Genomic DNA, 14,049 nt, shown 5'->3' with positions numbered 1-14,049 from the left:
CGTGCATTTTTAATGTTATACTACAGATTGCTAAAAGCAAATGTAGTTGTAATGGTCAAGTCTGGAGACTCTTTTTGTACCCAAAATGGGACAAACATGCACACAACTCAGATGATGGCGTCAGCAATCTCTAAGAGGCCATTGGCCCAAACTACATTAGAGTGTAGACTGGTTTAGCAGCCTCTGCAAGAGGTTCCTGGACTCTCATACAAATGCAATAATGGCTGAGCCAAAATTCATTGACCCACTGCAGTCAAAATATCCATGATGAAAGAAATTCCAATAATAGAAAAACAGTAGACAAGGAAGAGAAATCTAAGATCACAGGGTGCCATTGGTTTGAGTTATACTCTATCCAGATGTTTCTCCCCACTTTTCTTGACTCCCTGCTTCTGGGTTAAATTCAGGTTTACTGTTCTGAAATGATTACCTTGGTTGCTGTTTTTATCAGCTTTATGGCTCCCATCCTTTAGCTTCTATGCTGAATGGAGGCAGTGGACATAAGCTGGTGTTGGCTTCTGGTGAGTAACATGGATTTGTGCCAAGCGGCCTTTACTTTGGCAAGAAGGCTCCCTCTCCTACAGAAGATGACTAATTCTCTTAAATTCTGCCTCTATTTGTAATGGAGAAGAATGAAATCAGAGGCATTGTGAATTCTCTTCTTTCTCCCATAAGCCAGGAAGAAAACTCAATTATCAGTTCTCCAAACTGTGAAATTCCATAGAAAATAACACAACTGTAAGATAGCTATGATATCATAAGAATTCTTTCTTGTCCCCCTCTCTCTTCCTTTTTCCTTATTCTCAAACATGAATTTAACACCTACCATGTGCTAGGGACTACATTAGAAATGATAAGATGAATAAGGCAGTCTCTGTCATAGTTTACAATCAATGAGAGAAAACAAATTTGTAAACTACCAATGTGATACTACTACAGGAGCTGAAATTGAATCCACAGGGAGCAGGTGAACCCCAAAGGAAAATACCATATGATTCTTCTTGGAGAATCCAGGGAAAAGCTAGGTAGATTAAGTGGTGTATGATCTACAAAGAGCCTCAAGAGATGTGTAGTGTTCACCCAGCAGACAAGGGAGCAAAAAATGCTTCTGACCAGGAAGCAGGGGGTGGGGTGCAAAGTCAGGAGTCCTAACCCAATAGGGCATTTTTTTTTTTGTCAGTAGTTTGGTATGATTGAAGCTCACTGCCCCACACAGATAGCCTTTGAGGTGCATGCTTACAAGCTTTCGACCCTGAAAATCCGTAACAAGACTTGAGAACAATAGGAGAGAAAATCAAATGAGAGGAAGTATCTTATATTATTTAGGCTGAGACTATGAACACGCTGATAATTTACCATTACCGACCACAGAAATGGCAACTTTATGTGTCAATCTTGCGGGACCAAGAACTTCCCATTCATTTTTCTGTAACCTCTGTGAAGGCAAGAGCATAATCTAAAACAAAAAATAATTTTTAAAGCTTCTGTATTTGCTTTTGGAGTACATTATATGCCTCTTTTTGGCAGGAGATCTACTTTCCTAATGAGGTTTTTGTGCTTAGATTGGTATTAAAATTAGTCAGATTTCCCTGAGTAAGCACTGAGAGCGGGAGAACAGGGCTGCAGAGCAGACTGGTGACCAGGAAACCCAAGGTTCAACGATATAACCAGGGATAAGCTACACATGAGTAATGGAAGTTGACTAATTAGTAATTATAGATACCAATTGAGCCTTAGATGAAAGAACCAACCCCCAATCATTCCACCATGGTTTACATTTTTGCAATCCTAAATAAGTGTATTTCAAATTCCTGTTGGGGAATAACTATTTTTTCAAAAATAAAGGGGAAGAAAATAAAACAAGCTAGAAAAAGATGCTAACATTCAAGAAATTTAGACATCATTATGCATAATGGAAAAAAAGAGCAACAAATTGCTATTTACGTGAACCAGTTCTTGTCTAAATCAAAGTAGAATTCAGGTTTTTTTTTCTTTTTTAGTGAAGATGGGACCGTTAATCAAGCTTTTTACTATTTATGATTAGAAAGTCAGGAGGTGTATTGATGAGGAAAAAATGAATAATCTATTTTTGTTTTTTTACCTGCCATATTCCCAATTACCTTCTGCATCTATAAATCTTAGTTTTCTTGATATCTATGTAAAATGAGACTTAAAAAAATAACCCCTCTCCTCAGCCACTTCCCTGAAACTATATTTTCCCCAACTAGTAATCTGAAGGCTGAGTTTGCAATGAAGAAAGAGAGCTAGACTGTTAGTTACTGTATATCATGGTATACACACCACTGTTAAATGTTGCAGTTATCCTCATATTAAGAACCGATTGAGGGGTGCTTGGCTGGCCTAGTCCATAGAGCATACTACTCTTTTTTTTTTTTTTAATGTTAATTTATTTTTGAAAGAGAGAGAGAGACAGAGCTCAAGAGGGGTAGGGCCAAGAGAGAGAGGGAGACACAGAATCCGAAGCAGGCTCCAGGCTCCAAGCTGTCAGCATAGAGCCCAATGTGGGGCTCGAACTCACAAACCATGAGATCATGACCTGAGCCGAAGTCGGACATTTAACCGACTGAGCCACCCAGGTGCCCCAAAACATACTACTCTTAATGTCAGGGTTGTGAGTTCAAGCCGAACATTAGGCATGGAATCTATTTAAAATTAAAAAAATTTTTTGATTAATAGACAAAGATTGCTGAATGTTCATAGTTCATTTAAGCATTGAGAAACAGAAGCCCAAACTTCGGCAATAGAAAATCTGAGACTGATATATATATGTGAGTTTAGCTTAAAACTATTATATGTTTGGATCCTTCAAATAATTTTTTTCAGAAAGTCCACTAAGATATAGTGTCAGTCTGGGTGCCTGGGTGGCTCAGTTGACTCAGCATCCAACTTTTGATTTTGGCTCAGGTCATGATCTCATAGTTGTGAGATCAAGCCCTGTGTGGGCTCTTAACTGGGCATGGAGCCTGCTTAAGATTCTCTCTCTCCTTCTTCCTCTGTCCCTCTTCCCCACTCATGCACGCTATCTCTCTCAGAAAAGAAAAAAAAAAAAAAAAAGGAAAGAAAGAAAGAAAGAAAGAAGAAAAAGATGTAATGCTAAGTAGCATTGGACCAGGAGGAGACCAAAACCTTCCTAAGACACTTTTTGCTGTGAGAATTTGCATAAGTCACTTTACTTCTCTACACCTTAACTACGTAATCTGTAAAATGAGGAAGCTGATTTAGATGAATCTAAGGGAGTAGTTGCTAAAATGGGCTTCGTGGACTTCGTGCCTTAACATAACTTTGGGGCTTTCTATAAAGCAGGTCCTGAATCAGCACCTCGATAGGTGATTTTTATTTAAGCATATTAAGTTTCAAGGATCACTACTAGCCTAAGGTTTCTTCTAGCATTTGCATTTTGAGTCTTCCTTTGAGGTTGGGCTTAATTTAAATGAAAGCTGAGACAAAAATAAATGTATCCTTCAGATTCTTGGATAATAGAATAGGAATTTTGATTTCTAAAATATTTTTTTACACTTCTATACAAACGTCTATGTATTAGAATTAAGTGGGGTATATGTTTGATTCCCTGCAAGATTAGATGGAATGAAGGCCAAAGACTTTGAAACCATATTGTTAGGAAAGGAAGAAATCAAGCATTTGCTACATAATACAGTTCATTTGTAACCATGCTAACTGAGGCCCAATTTCTGGAACATATGTATTAGCTATAAGCTGCCATAAATCTCTCCTAGAGGTATATTCCTCAACTTGTAAACATCAGTTCTTTGAAACCTACCATGAGATCTAGTCATGAGGTGTTAAAAGCTTTTTTAAACATTTTATTAAGGCTGAGTTTCTTCAAAATCAGTCAGTGATTATTGGACTTTCTTTACCAGCAGTAACTAATACATGTATACAAAATGTCCTAATGAATTATTACCATCAGCTTCCATAAAAGTCAGAACTTCCAAAACAGTTTAATTAAAAACTTAACAAACTGTATATAAGGATGTGCATACATTATGCGTATGTATACATTTTCTGTGTATTTGAGTCAAAGTCATTCTGAAATATAGTAGGATGTATTGATAAATCCTTGAAGACCAGCATTCAAGTCCTTATTACATTGCTTAACAGTTGCATGGCCTTAGGTAGCTGACTTAATCTTTCTGGGCCTCTCTTTCCTTGGCTATAAAATGGGAATAATGTTAAGTATCTTATAATACTGTTATGAAGAATAAATATATTTGGTTAAAAAACACTTTGTAAATGTTAACTATTATTTACTTCTCATATTATAGGACTGAAACTTCCATTATTAATGTCAAGATTAACTTATTTATTAGACAAGATTTTTGGGAGGCCATCTGAGTCTAACACTGTACCAAATAACCTGGAAAGTAAATATAGAAGAAACACACACTGTAATTTTTGTGCCTAAGGCACTGAAATTTTACTTGAGGATTTCACAGAGCAATATCACTGAGTGAAGGATAAAAACTGAGGTACATATTTTAAAAACTGACTAAAAATGAATAAAATTGGTCTTCAAAGATCAAAGAATGTTTTATGGGAAGGGAGGTAGAAAGGTAAGAAGACCTTTTAGGGTTTGGATGGGTAAATGATAGAAGGAATTTCATCAGGGGACTGAACAAGAGCAAAGGCAGCTGAACCAGGAAAGTCAAGCCATTTCCAGGAAATGGCAGAGAAGCAAATTACTTGGAAGTAAGGTATTATTTGAGGGAATTGTGGGTATCTGCTTAGAATTTAGGTGGGAGGACCATGGGTCAATGTTCCTTGAATCCCCAGTGAAGAGTTTTAAAATTTATCCAGAAGATGTTATACAGCAGTTAAGACTTCTGAGCGGGCAGTTGTAGGGGTGGGGGGAGACCCCCTGGGTGGGTCAGTTGGTTAAGCGTCCAACTTTGGCTCAGGTCATGATCTCAGGGTCTGTGAGTTCAAGACCCGCGTGGGGGTCTGTGCTGATAACTCAGAGCCTGGAGCCTGCTTCTGATTCTGTGTCTCCCTCTCTCTCTGCTCCTACCCCACTTGTACTTTGTCTCTCTCTATCAAAAATAAATAAACATCAAAAAAAAAAATTGAGAGTTCTGAGCAGGGTAGACCCATGAATAATATGGCAGGATTCTTTATATATGTATGAATTTATCTGGATATCAATCAGAGCAGGGAGATACTAAAAACAGGGAGAGCAAATAAGAGGCAGACAATGATTTGGTAGCTGTAAAATAGAAAAGCAAAAAGTGGATATGTGAGGCAATGCTGAGATTATTGACACAAATTATTTATTAAAAAATAATTTTAAGCTAACCGATTATTTTGCATCAGAAAATGAAAATAATTCAATAGAACCCTTATATTTTCATTTCTCTTCAAATGTTCAAAATGCACACACCTTTCCTTCATTCAACCAAATATGTGTTGAATGCATAAGACAGGCATTGTTCTAGAAGTTTGGGATTCAGTGGTGAGCCAAATAAAGATAAGACTCATAGCCTTATATTCTAGTTTGGGGATCCAAGTGATATAAACAACAAATATAATACGTTATCTACTATCTTTGAAAGAGAAAAATATATGGAAACAAGGAAAGTAGATTAGGACATGAGAGTGATATGTTGAGGGTGAGTTGTACAGTGAAATAGAGTGGTCATCACAGACCTGCAAAGGTGATGTCGAGCACAGCATTAGGGAGGAAAGAGAATGAGTCTTACAGAGAGTTGGAGGAAGACTGTTTCAGGAAGAGGAAGCAACCAGTGAAAAAGCCCTTCACCTCCCTGGCATGTTGGAAGAGGCCAGCATGATTGCTTTTAAAGTCTGACAATTTACAGCAAATCACATTAATTCATATTTTTGCAATTCTTTGAGACTTAGCCATACTTGTACTGTTTTAACTGTGTAACACAGCCCTCTACAGCAATTTTGAGCCTTTAGGGAAAATTATTTTATTTATATATAAAATATGTATAAATAATAAAATTATTATTATTTACATATTATATATATGTATATAAACCATGGAGAACAGTCCTTTTCACACTTGATGTCAGTTAGCATTATTATTTTTTATTAAATCTTATATGATTTCTGTATGGTGATTTCATTTCTGTAGTTTTCTGGAAAGTGGTTTTTAAACTCCCTTGCCCATTTTTAAATTTGTGCTACCACCATATTTCAGAGAGGATTTAAGGCTACTTACAAGAATACATAAAATATGACCCCCCAAAAAGAGCAGAAACAAAGGAATAGGGAATAGGGCTTAAAATGGATGACACAGTGTCCATGTAATATAAGGTTTTCCCTAAGCTGACTCGTGGACAATGAACACGGAAAAAAATCTCATAACCTAATTGGCCATATCTATGAGATTTAAAAAAACACAACTAGATATACCATAGAAAAATATAACTGTTCTTTTTAATAAGACCGGGCATGCATTTTTCCTAGGGGTCCTGAAAAAAGAGGATACGTGATGAAATAACATTTTTTACAACATCCTTGCCAATGATATGAATAGAGAGGAAAGAATGTTTCATAGGAAAGGCAGTTTAATTCAAGACTTCAATTGATTATCCTGAGCACCTCTGGGAAAGGTAGGGCATACACATGAAATAATATTTGTTTTAGCAAAAAAGAATCTCATTTTCTCACTTAGGATGTCACATAACTATGTGTTTACAAACTCAACAAATTACGTCTCTGTCCCTTGTTCCATATTAAGATCCTGAAATCAGGGGCGCCTGGGTGGCGCAGTCGGTTAAGCGTCCGACTTCAGCCAGGTCACGATCTCGCGGTCCGTGAGTTGGAGCCCCGCGTCGGGCTCTGGGCTGATGGCTCGGAGCCTGGAGCCTGTTTCCGATTCTGTGTCTCCCTCTCTCTCTGCCCCTCCCCCGTTCATGCTCTGTCTCTCTCTGTCCCAAAAATAAATAAAAAACGTTGAAAAAAAAAAAAAAAAAAAAGATCCTGAAATCAAACCAGGGAACCTGGGATGGGATTTCTTGTTTTGTTACACACCTTTATAGGAATGCTAAAGAATAAGAGACTGGAACATTTTGTCTGGGATGCTGGTAATCCTCTGAACCGGCAAACCACAGAACCTAGAAACCATAACGTCTCAACCAGTGGAGTGCTTCCTTGTCTCACAGTCCCATTTTCCCAAATTTGTTAAATCTAGGGTGTGGGAAATATTAAGTATCATTCATGTATGTGGCCAGGAAGGAACAACCCATTAACACTTCAGAATAATCAGAAAATAGTATCAGTAGCTGTAGAGTTGATGCAGAGCAGCAGTAAGATAAATTTCAGAAATTAAGACCCCCTATCCACTAACGAACTCTTACAAGTTGTTTTGAGGCTGTAGAAAATCTTCTCAGTGATATTAGAGCATGCATTTGATATGGTGCCCATTACATATCTGTCATGATTTATAATGTTTGCCTCACTATCATCTCTTAATTATATTTCATGGATTAGATTTATGTGAGAATCTCTACTCCCTGACCACAATGAGGGCACAGACCACTTGGATATGTAAGAGAATATTGAACGAACAAGCAGGAAATTCTGATGAACCTGGTTTCAGGTCAGAGAATGACAACACACAGAAAGTACTCCAAGCTTCTGTGAGCCCCAAGGTGAAGAAAAGTTATCTCAGATGGCTCCCTGTCTGATCTTCACAAATACAAGTTATCTGAAATAATGCATAGCATATGGAGATCTTCACACCTTTGACAACTAACCATGAGTCGTGGTTTGTGGTACCACTACAAACCAGTAAAGGGCAGCAACAGCCAACAGCTTTGTAACATGAAACAATAAAGCTTAATTGTTATTTCAAGTTGTAGATAAAAGACTGACACTGTTATATGTAAAGGTGTTTACTAAAAAATTAATTATATTATGCTAATAGTTCTGATAGGCTAGCTTTAAATAATATCATCTTAACCCAAAACGCATTTATAATCAATTTGTCATTTCAGAATCAGTTCATTCTTACAGAACTTAGAGGTAGAAATTAAAGATTTTTCTCCAGTGATTCTGGGAACATTTAACGAACAAAATATCTGCTCACCCTCTAGTCTGTCATCCAAAAATATATTACTGAATAGCAGAAGCATCCAAACCTGTATTGATCTGAAATTGAAAATAAAAGAGTAATCACATTCAATGAAATACCAATTGATAGAGTTCTAAATTCAATGAATTCACGTTCAGGTATCAGTTCGGATCATGACTGGAACTCACTTTGGCCATAGATTCATAAAGTGTGCAAGGAAAGGGAACACAATCTTGCCACAATTTTACACTTTGCCAAGGCTTTCTGATTAAATTAATTTGTTGATGCACTATGTTAAAAGGTGGCGGGAGGGAAGGTGTTTATCCTAAGTGATGAAAATGAATCGAGCAAGGGAAAGGAGACTTGGAGCCAAGTCTCACTTTAATTTTCTTTCACTGGTTATAAGCACGATGTGAGGATTCCTACTGGCTTTAAAAATTCCAGGATAGCCATTGAAGACTTTGTCTAGAGTTTGGGTTTGTTTTGTTTTGCATGGAGCCCAAACCAGGGCTTGAACTCATGATCCGTGAGATCAAGACCTAGGTGCTTATCAACTGGACTACCCAGGTGCCTCTAGAGTTTGGGCCTTCTTAGAGGGGACATCATAATCTCTGGAGGCAAACGACTTTGTTTTGATCTACAGCTATTCTATTTAAGACCTGTGTGATCCTCAGAAGTGACCTCATCCTCTCTAACATCGGTTTTTGTGGATTAAAAAGGCGATATCACACAACGCATACAGTTACAAAAAAAGGATTAAGTCACATGGCCTATGTGGGTAATAATGTTGTTAATGTTTTTTGTAACATAAATATAGGAGCAAATCAAATAGACAATCTAGTATTTGACTTCCATCACTTTGGATTGTTTAAAGATACAGAACATTTGTAAATAGAATATTTACACTTAAAACAGAACCTTTATTTAGTGTAATAAGACACTGTGTAAATTGTATTCACTATTACAAAATAATTGTTGCACATACTTATAAACTTTTATGTCATTTGTCATATTTGTTTTCTTATTAAAAAGCTTCATGTGATAATGTTAAAAAAGAAATAACTGGGAAAACTTTGTTGATCTTTACAAATCATTCGTTGTAACAGGTTCCAGAGAAACAAAGCATGAGGATACTGTGCTGCTCACCCACAAGAGCCCAGCAGGGTCATTTATTTGCTGTGGCTCTGCCTGCCTTATCACATTTCTCTCTCAGTGTGCACATCTAGAGTGTGTCCGCTCAGTAGTAAATGAGCATGTCCTATAACATTTGTGAAATTTTCACAACTTGAAATAGTCTCTGACAGAGTCATTTTCAAATTGCCCCATGAAGATCCACACTGTGGATAAGAGATTGAGCCACGGTAGTCATTGTTCCCATTACCTAGTCTTTCTTTCTGTCCTTGTCATATGATTGTAGCTGAGGACATTTCCTAGCCTTCCTTAAATAGTATGCAGAACTTCCAAGAAATCCCCTTACAGGAAATGAGTCATCCTATGTTCCCCTTTTCTCCTTCCTTTTTTGAATACAGATGTGAAGGTCAGAGCTGGAATAACCATCTTGAACCATGACATAGAAGCTAGGTGTTGAGGGCTACAGAGCAAAGGATAAATGGTCCTGGCTTCCTGACATAACACACCAGCACAGGAGCCCTGGACTGCTATGCTCTGATGATTATAGGAGATTATTTCGGGTCTCCTTGCAATGGCTAAACTGTACCTTAATGAATAGAGCTTCTGTTGCATCAGGAAAGCACCTGTATAATTCACAGAACAATCACCATGTAACTGAAATTACCACAAATCATATTCAAGTATTATAGTAAAATTTGTTTTTAAAATGTATAACAAGTCATTTAAGTATTTTATATTTATTCTATTATTTGGATCTTCTAACCTACATGGTAATTTAATTTGTTCTTTTTCTGTCCACTTAAAAAATTTCTTCTGCCCTGAGACTCTCACTTTTTAAAGTTTCATATAGTAAATAATTAAGAGGAAACTGTTATATCTTTTCCTAGTGAACATATTCTAAACTCTTTGACCTGAGGGTTTTAAAAACTGGTTAAAATGTGTTTTCCTAGGGGCACCTGAGTGGCTCAGTCAGTTAAGCGGCCGACTTCGGCTCAGGTCATGATCTCGCGGTCCATGAGTTCGAGCCCCGCGTCAGGCTCTGTGCTGACAGCTCAGAGCCTGGAGCCTGCTTCGGATTCTGTGTCTCCCTCTCTCTGACCCTCCCCTGTTCATGCTCTGTCTCTCTCTGTCTCAAAAATAAATAAATGTTAAAAAATTTTTTTTTTTAAAAATGTGTTTTCCTATAAAACATAATCAATTACTAAATGCTTCCTACTATAGTCTTACTCACTGATTTGCTATTTGGTTTTTCCCTAGTTCATGAGTTATGGAACCTGAACAGCATACCTTTAAAGACCGTGGTCAGTCTACTGATTTATGATCAGCTTATTATAATCCCAACTACTCATACTCAAAGCTTCATTTGAGTGGGCTTAGCCATGATGTGTTGAAGTGAGTAATTCTGGGAGGCTGTGAGTGCAGTGAAGCCAACTCCAGCTTTGAAGTCAGATATGCCTAGCTGTAAATCTTTACATTGACACTTACTACCCTATTTCCTCTGGGTTATTTCTTTGACTTCTCTGAGCCTATGTCTTTAAATGGGGGTAATAACACCTATTTTACAGTCCAGTTGAAAATAGTGCTTCATTCCTGGTAGGTGTTCAACAAATGTTAACCCCTTTCCCCTACTAGAGTGCTCTGACAGAATGACCATACGTGAGCATGAGCATTTTGACCCTTATTTCTTAGGACTTGCTGTATTTGCCTATTGCTGGGTGCACAGAGATATTGCTGGCTTTGCTCAGCAGCCTTTTCAGTAGTTGAAACACTCACTTCCTTTTAAAGTTGATTGCAGCTGAATTAGAATGAAATCCACTGGGAATGGAAAAAGAGCAACTTTGCATCTTCAGATGTCCTACAGATGTGCTCTGTTGCTCTCCTCTTCCCCTACCCTGTCTTGTTATCTCTTGGTGGATTTGACACAAATTTCCCCAGGTGCTTGACCTTCTGTGACAAAAGGTGTCTTTAAGTAGATCAGCTACAGCTCAGCCCATCTAACTGAAGATGGGATGTTGTGTAAGTGGGAGTCCATGGATGCATACTACCATTTCCATTCAGCCACTGGCTAGGGGTGTGTCCCAATCCAAGGGAAGAGAGGCAAAGAATATACACTGAGTGCTTATCATGCACCTTGTCATGTGCTAGGCATTGGTGTCTTAATTTCATCCTTAAAAGGGGCCTGCGATGTAGGCACTCTTACATCCATTCCAGGTGAAGAAACCAAGGCTTCCCTGCCCTGAGTACTTGCACGTAATTATGAAGCCATGAACTGAACCCAGCACTGTCTGGCCTCGAAGTCCTGCCTCTTTTGCTATAGAATGCTGCCTCTTTGACCTGAGTCTCCTTTTTTCCTCTGCAAAATGCTGTAGGATAGATGCTCTCTAAAGTTCCTTATATGCTCAAATCCTATAATTCCATGTTCTTTACTTTGAATGCAGGAATACAAAACATACTAAGCTTTCTAAAGACTTAAGTCTTCCTCTGATAAATGTTCATACTACACTTGCCTCAGTACAGTAGTCACTTTTTAATGTAGAAGACAGAAAGAGTAAATACATATAATTGGCGGTAAAGAGTAAGGAATTAGGTACTTATCACTTTTTGTAGACATAAATTTTCAGTAAATTGCTGTTTAAAATCTAAATACTCTTATCCTTTTTTTTTTTTTTTTATAATTCTGATTATACAACAGAACACAAATGAAACAATTCAGAATCCATGCTGTGTTCAAAGAAGAAGGGGTTTCCACAGGTACAATTGAGCCCAACAGGAGATGCAGTTATAGACATGTTACAGCTGAAGGAGCCAGGATACAAAAGATTGTGTTGAAAAGCCCCTCCATTATTAGCTTAACTCCACTTTAGTCTTCCTGGGTTGGCTGGGCAGTTAACACAGCCAAATCCAACACTTGACTTCCTTCATTTGTCACATACATTTTAAATTTGAAGATGTCAGTCTCACACTGATTTATTTTTTAAAAAAATCTTACCTTCTTTGGTATCATAATGCTTTATTTCTTTTCTCTCAAATAGCAAGACCAGTTCTAGGGAGATTTTGCAGGGCTGTGCTGAAGCTCGACTATAATACCCTTCAAGTGGCAAATTCAGTTTTATATTTAATGGATAGATCTGCCTTAGTCATAATCGGTAAGCCTCCTTCTGGGTCACCAAGAAATGTTGCATTTGGTTGGGATTTATTATTCCTATTCATTGCTCTTTGTGTACTTCTTTGAACAATAGGGGGAGGATACTCTTTTCTTTCATTATCATCAAGTCTGTGCTTTTGTGAAACACACATTTGAATTTGCATTTTTGCTCTAGTTCATAATATAGTAATATTGCAAGCTGCTAGGAATTAAAGGTATTTAAGAAAGCGACAGGGTACATTTTCTCAATTATTCCATAAGCTGGAGAGGCAGAGTCATGATGGAATGGGCATTTAGGTAAAGTGACAGAGGTGCAGAGGCTACAGCTTCTGAGGCAGATGCTCTGTGAAAATGTAACCTGGCCCATTTAACTGCAGTTTCTTTAACTGTACTATTTACGATATACTCTAGCTGACTCACTTTATGGACCGTTTTTTTTTTTGTTTTTTTTTTTTTTTTTTTGCGGATGTAAAACTCAGCATTTTGATTCCGCATTCCAGGTTTTATTGCTGCCTGAACCTCCGTGGCACGATGCACGATTTTCATGCACATGAGGTTTCCACTGGTGTCATGTGCAATGTGAACTTCGGGCAAGGACAAATGACTCAGCTCTCCCCTGGAAATGGAATTGCGGGGCCCCTTACACCCCTTCCAAATGTTGCAATTAATCAGCCCCACAAATATGTTTTGGGTGTGGACTATGTGCAAGGGTATAAATACCGTGGAATGGCTTCTGGGGTTATTTGATGTACCAGCAGCCTGCTTCAATTCTCCCTAGCCTACCCCCAAGTTTTGACCTAATTAAACACTCTTTAACACCTGGTGCTTAAAAAGGAAGGCTCACTTAAAAAGTGTGCGAACAAAAAGGAAAGGATAGAAAAGACACCACTTCTCTTCCCCTAACACGCCATCCCTGCTTCCAATATGGAAGGCTCTCAGAATCCAGGCAGTTGGATATCTCCAGAGGGATGTGGAGACCACAGCCTGTGATGTCAGTGATCTCCCTGGGATTTAACACTGGTGCTGGGCTCCCAAATTCATTTGCTTTGTTTATTTTTCTCTGATAAAGTCAAGAGGGGTGCACTTGGGTCTCCAAGCATGGTCTGAACCAGATAAATGTGGCGCTCCAGCAGCCCCAGTCTTAACTAGAGCTCAGTCCTCAGCTGCATAGGAGCCACTTTATTTAGGCTAACACCTTAACAAGAATATTGCAAAGTAGCGGGTTAACATTTTGGGGACTGTTTCCTTCTCAGTGAATGAGGGAGGTTGGAGGACTCATCAAGGGGTGGATCCCAGACAGGAAGGGAACTGCTGCCATCCACATCTTGTTTATTCAGAGAAGGGCTTTGAGACCCAATTTCATCCTTCTTGACATTCCCTGTCAAAACCACCATAGCAACCTACAAGGGGGAACACACACAGAGTTCAGGAAAAGCCCTACCATATAGGTTGCTGCCTCTGTGCCCTTTCTCTTTAAAACCATGGTCGAATAATTGCAACTGAACTTCAAAACTACCCTGTAATAAGTGTGACTGACACCCAGGCATATGATTTGTTCGACGGATCACATTATAACTTGGTCAGCATGGTGCTTTAAAATGTATAAAGGATTTCTATTTAACAATCATAACAGTAAGTAACACTTAATGGGACTTTACACCAGGCCAAGTGTGATTCCAGCATTTTATGAGCATCT

General features: G+C 38.2%; 1 protein-coding gene across 1 annotated transcript in view; it reads right to left on the bottom strand.

Annotated features, from left to right (window-relative positions):
- NTNG1 (netrin G1) overlaps positions 1 to 8,151 on the bottom strand; it is a 344,789-nt gene extending 336,638 nt beyond the window's left edge. Inside the window, exon 1 of the mRNA XM_042998068.1 lies at positions 8,093 to 8,151. The gene's annotated coding sequence lies outside the window, so the exon portion shown is untranslated. The remainder of the gene's footprint in view (positions 1 to 8,092) is intronic.
- Between the last annotated feature and the right edge of the window lie 5,898 nt (positions 8,152 to 14,049).

Source organism: Panthera tigris, chromosome C1, assembly GCF_018350195.1.
Source record: "Panthera tigris isolate Pti1 chromosome C1, P.tigris_Pti1_mat1.1, whole genome shotgun sequence".
Taxonomy (NCBI): domain Eukaryota; kingdom Metazoa; phylum Chordata; class Mammalia; order Carnivora; family Felidae; genus Panthera; species Panthera tigris.
Note: the sequence above shows the minus strand (reverse complement) of the source record. Positions and strands in the feature narration are given on the sequence as shown.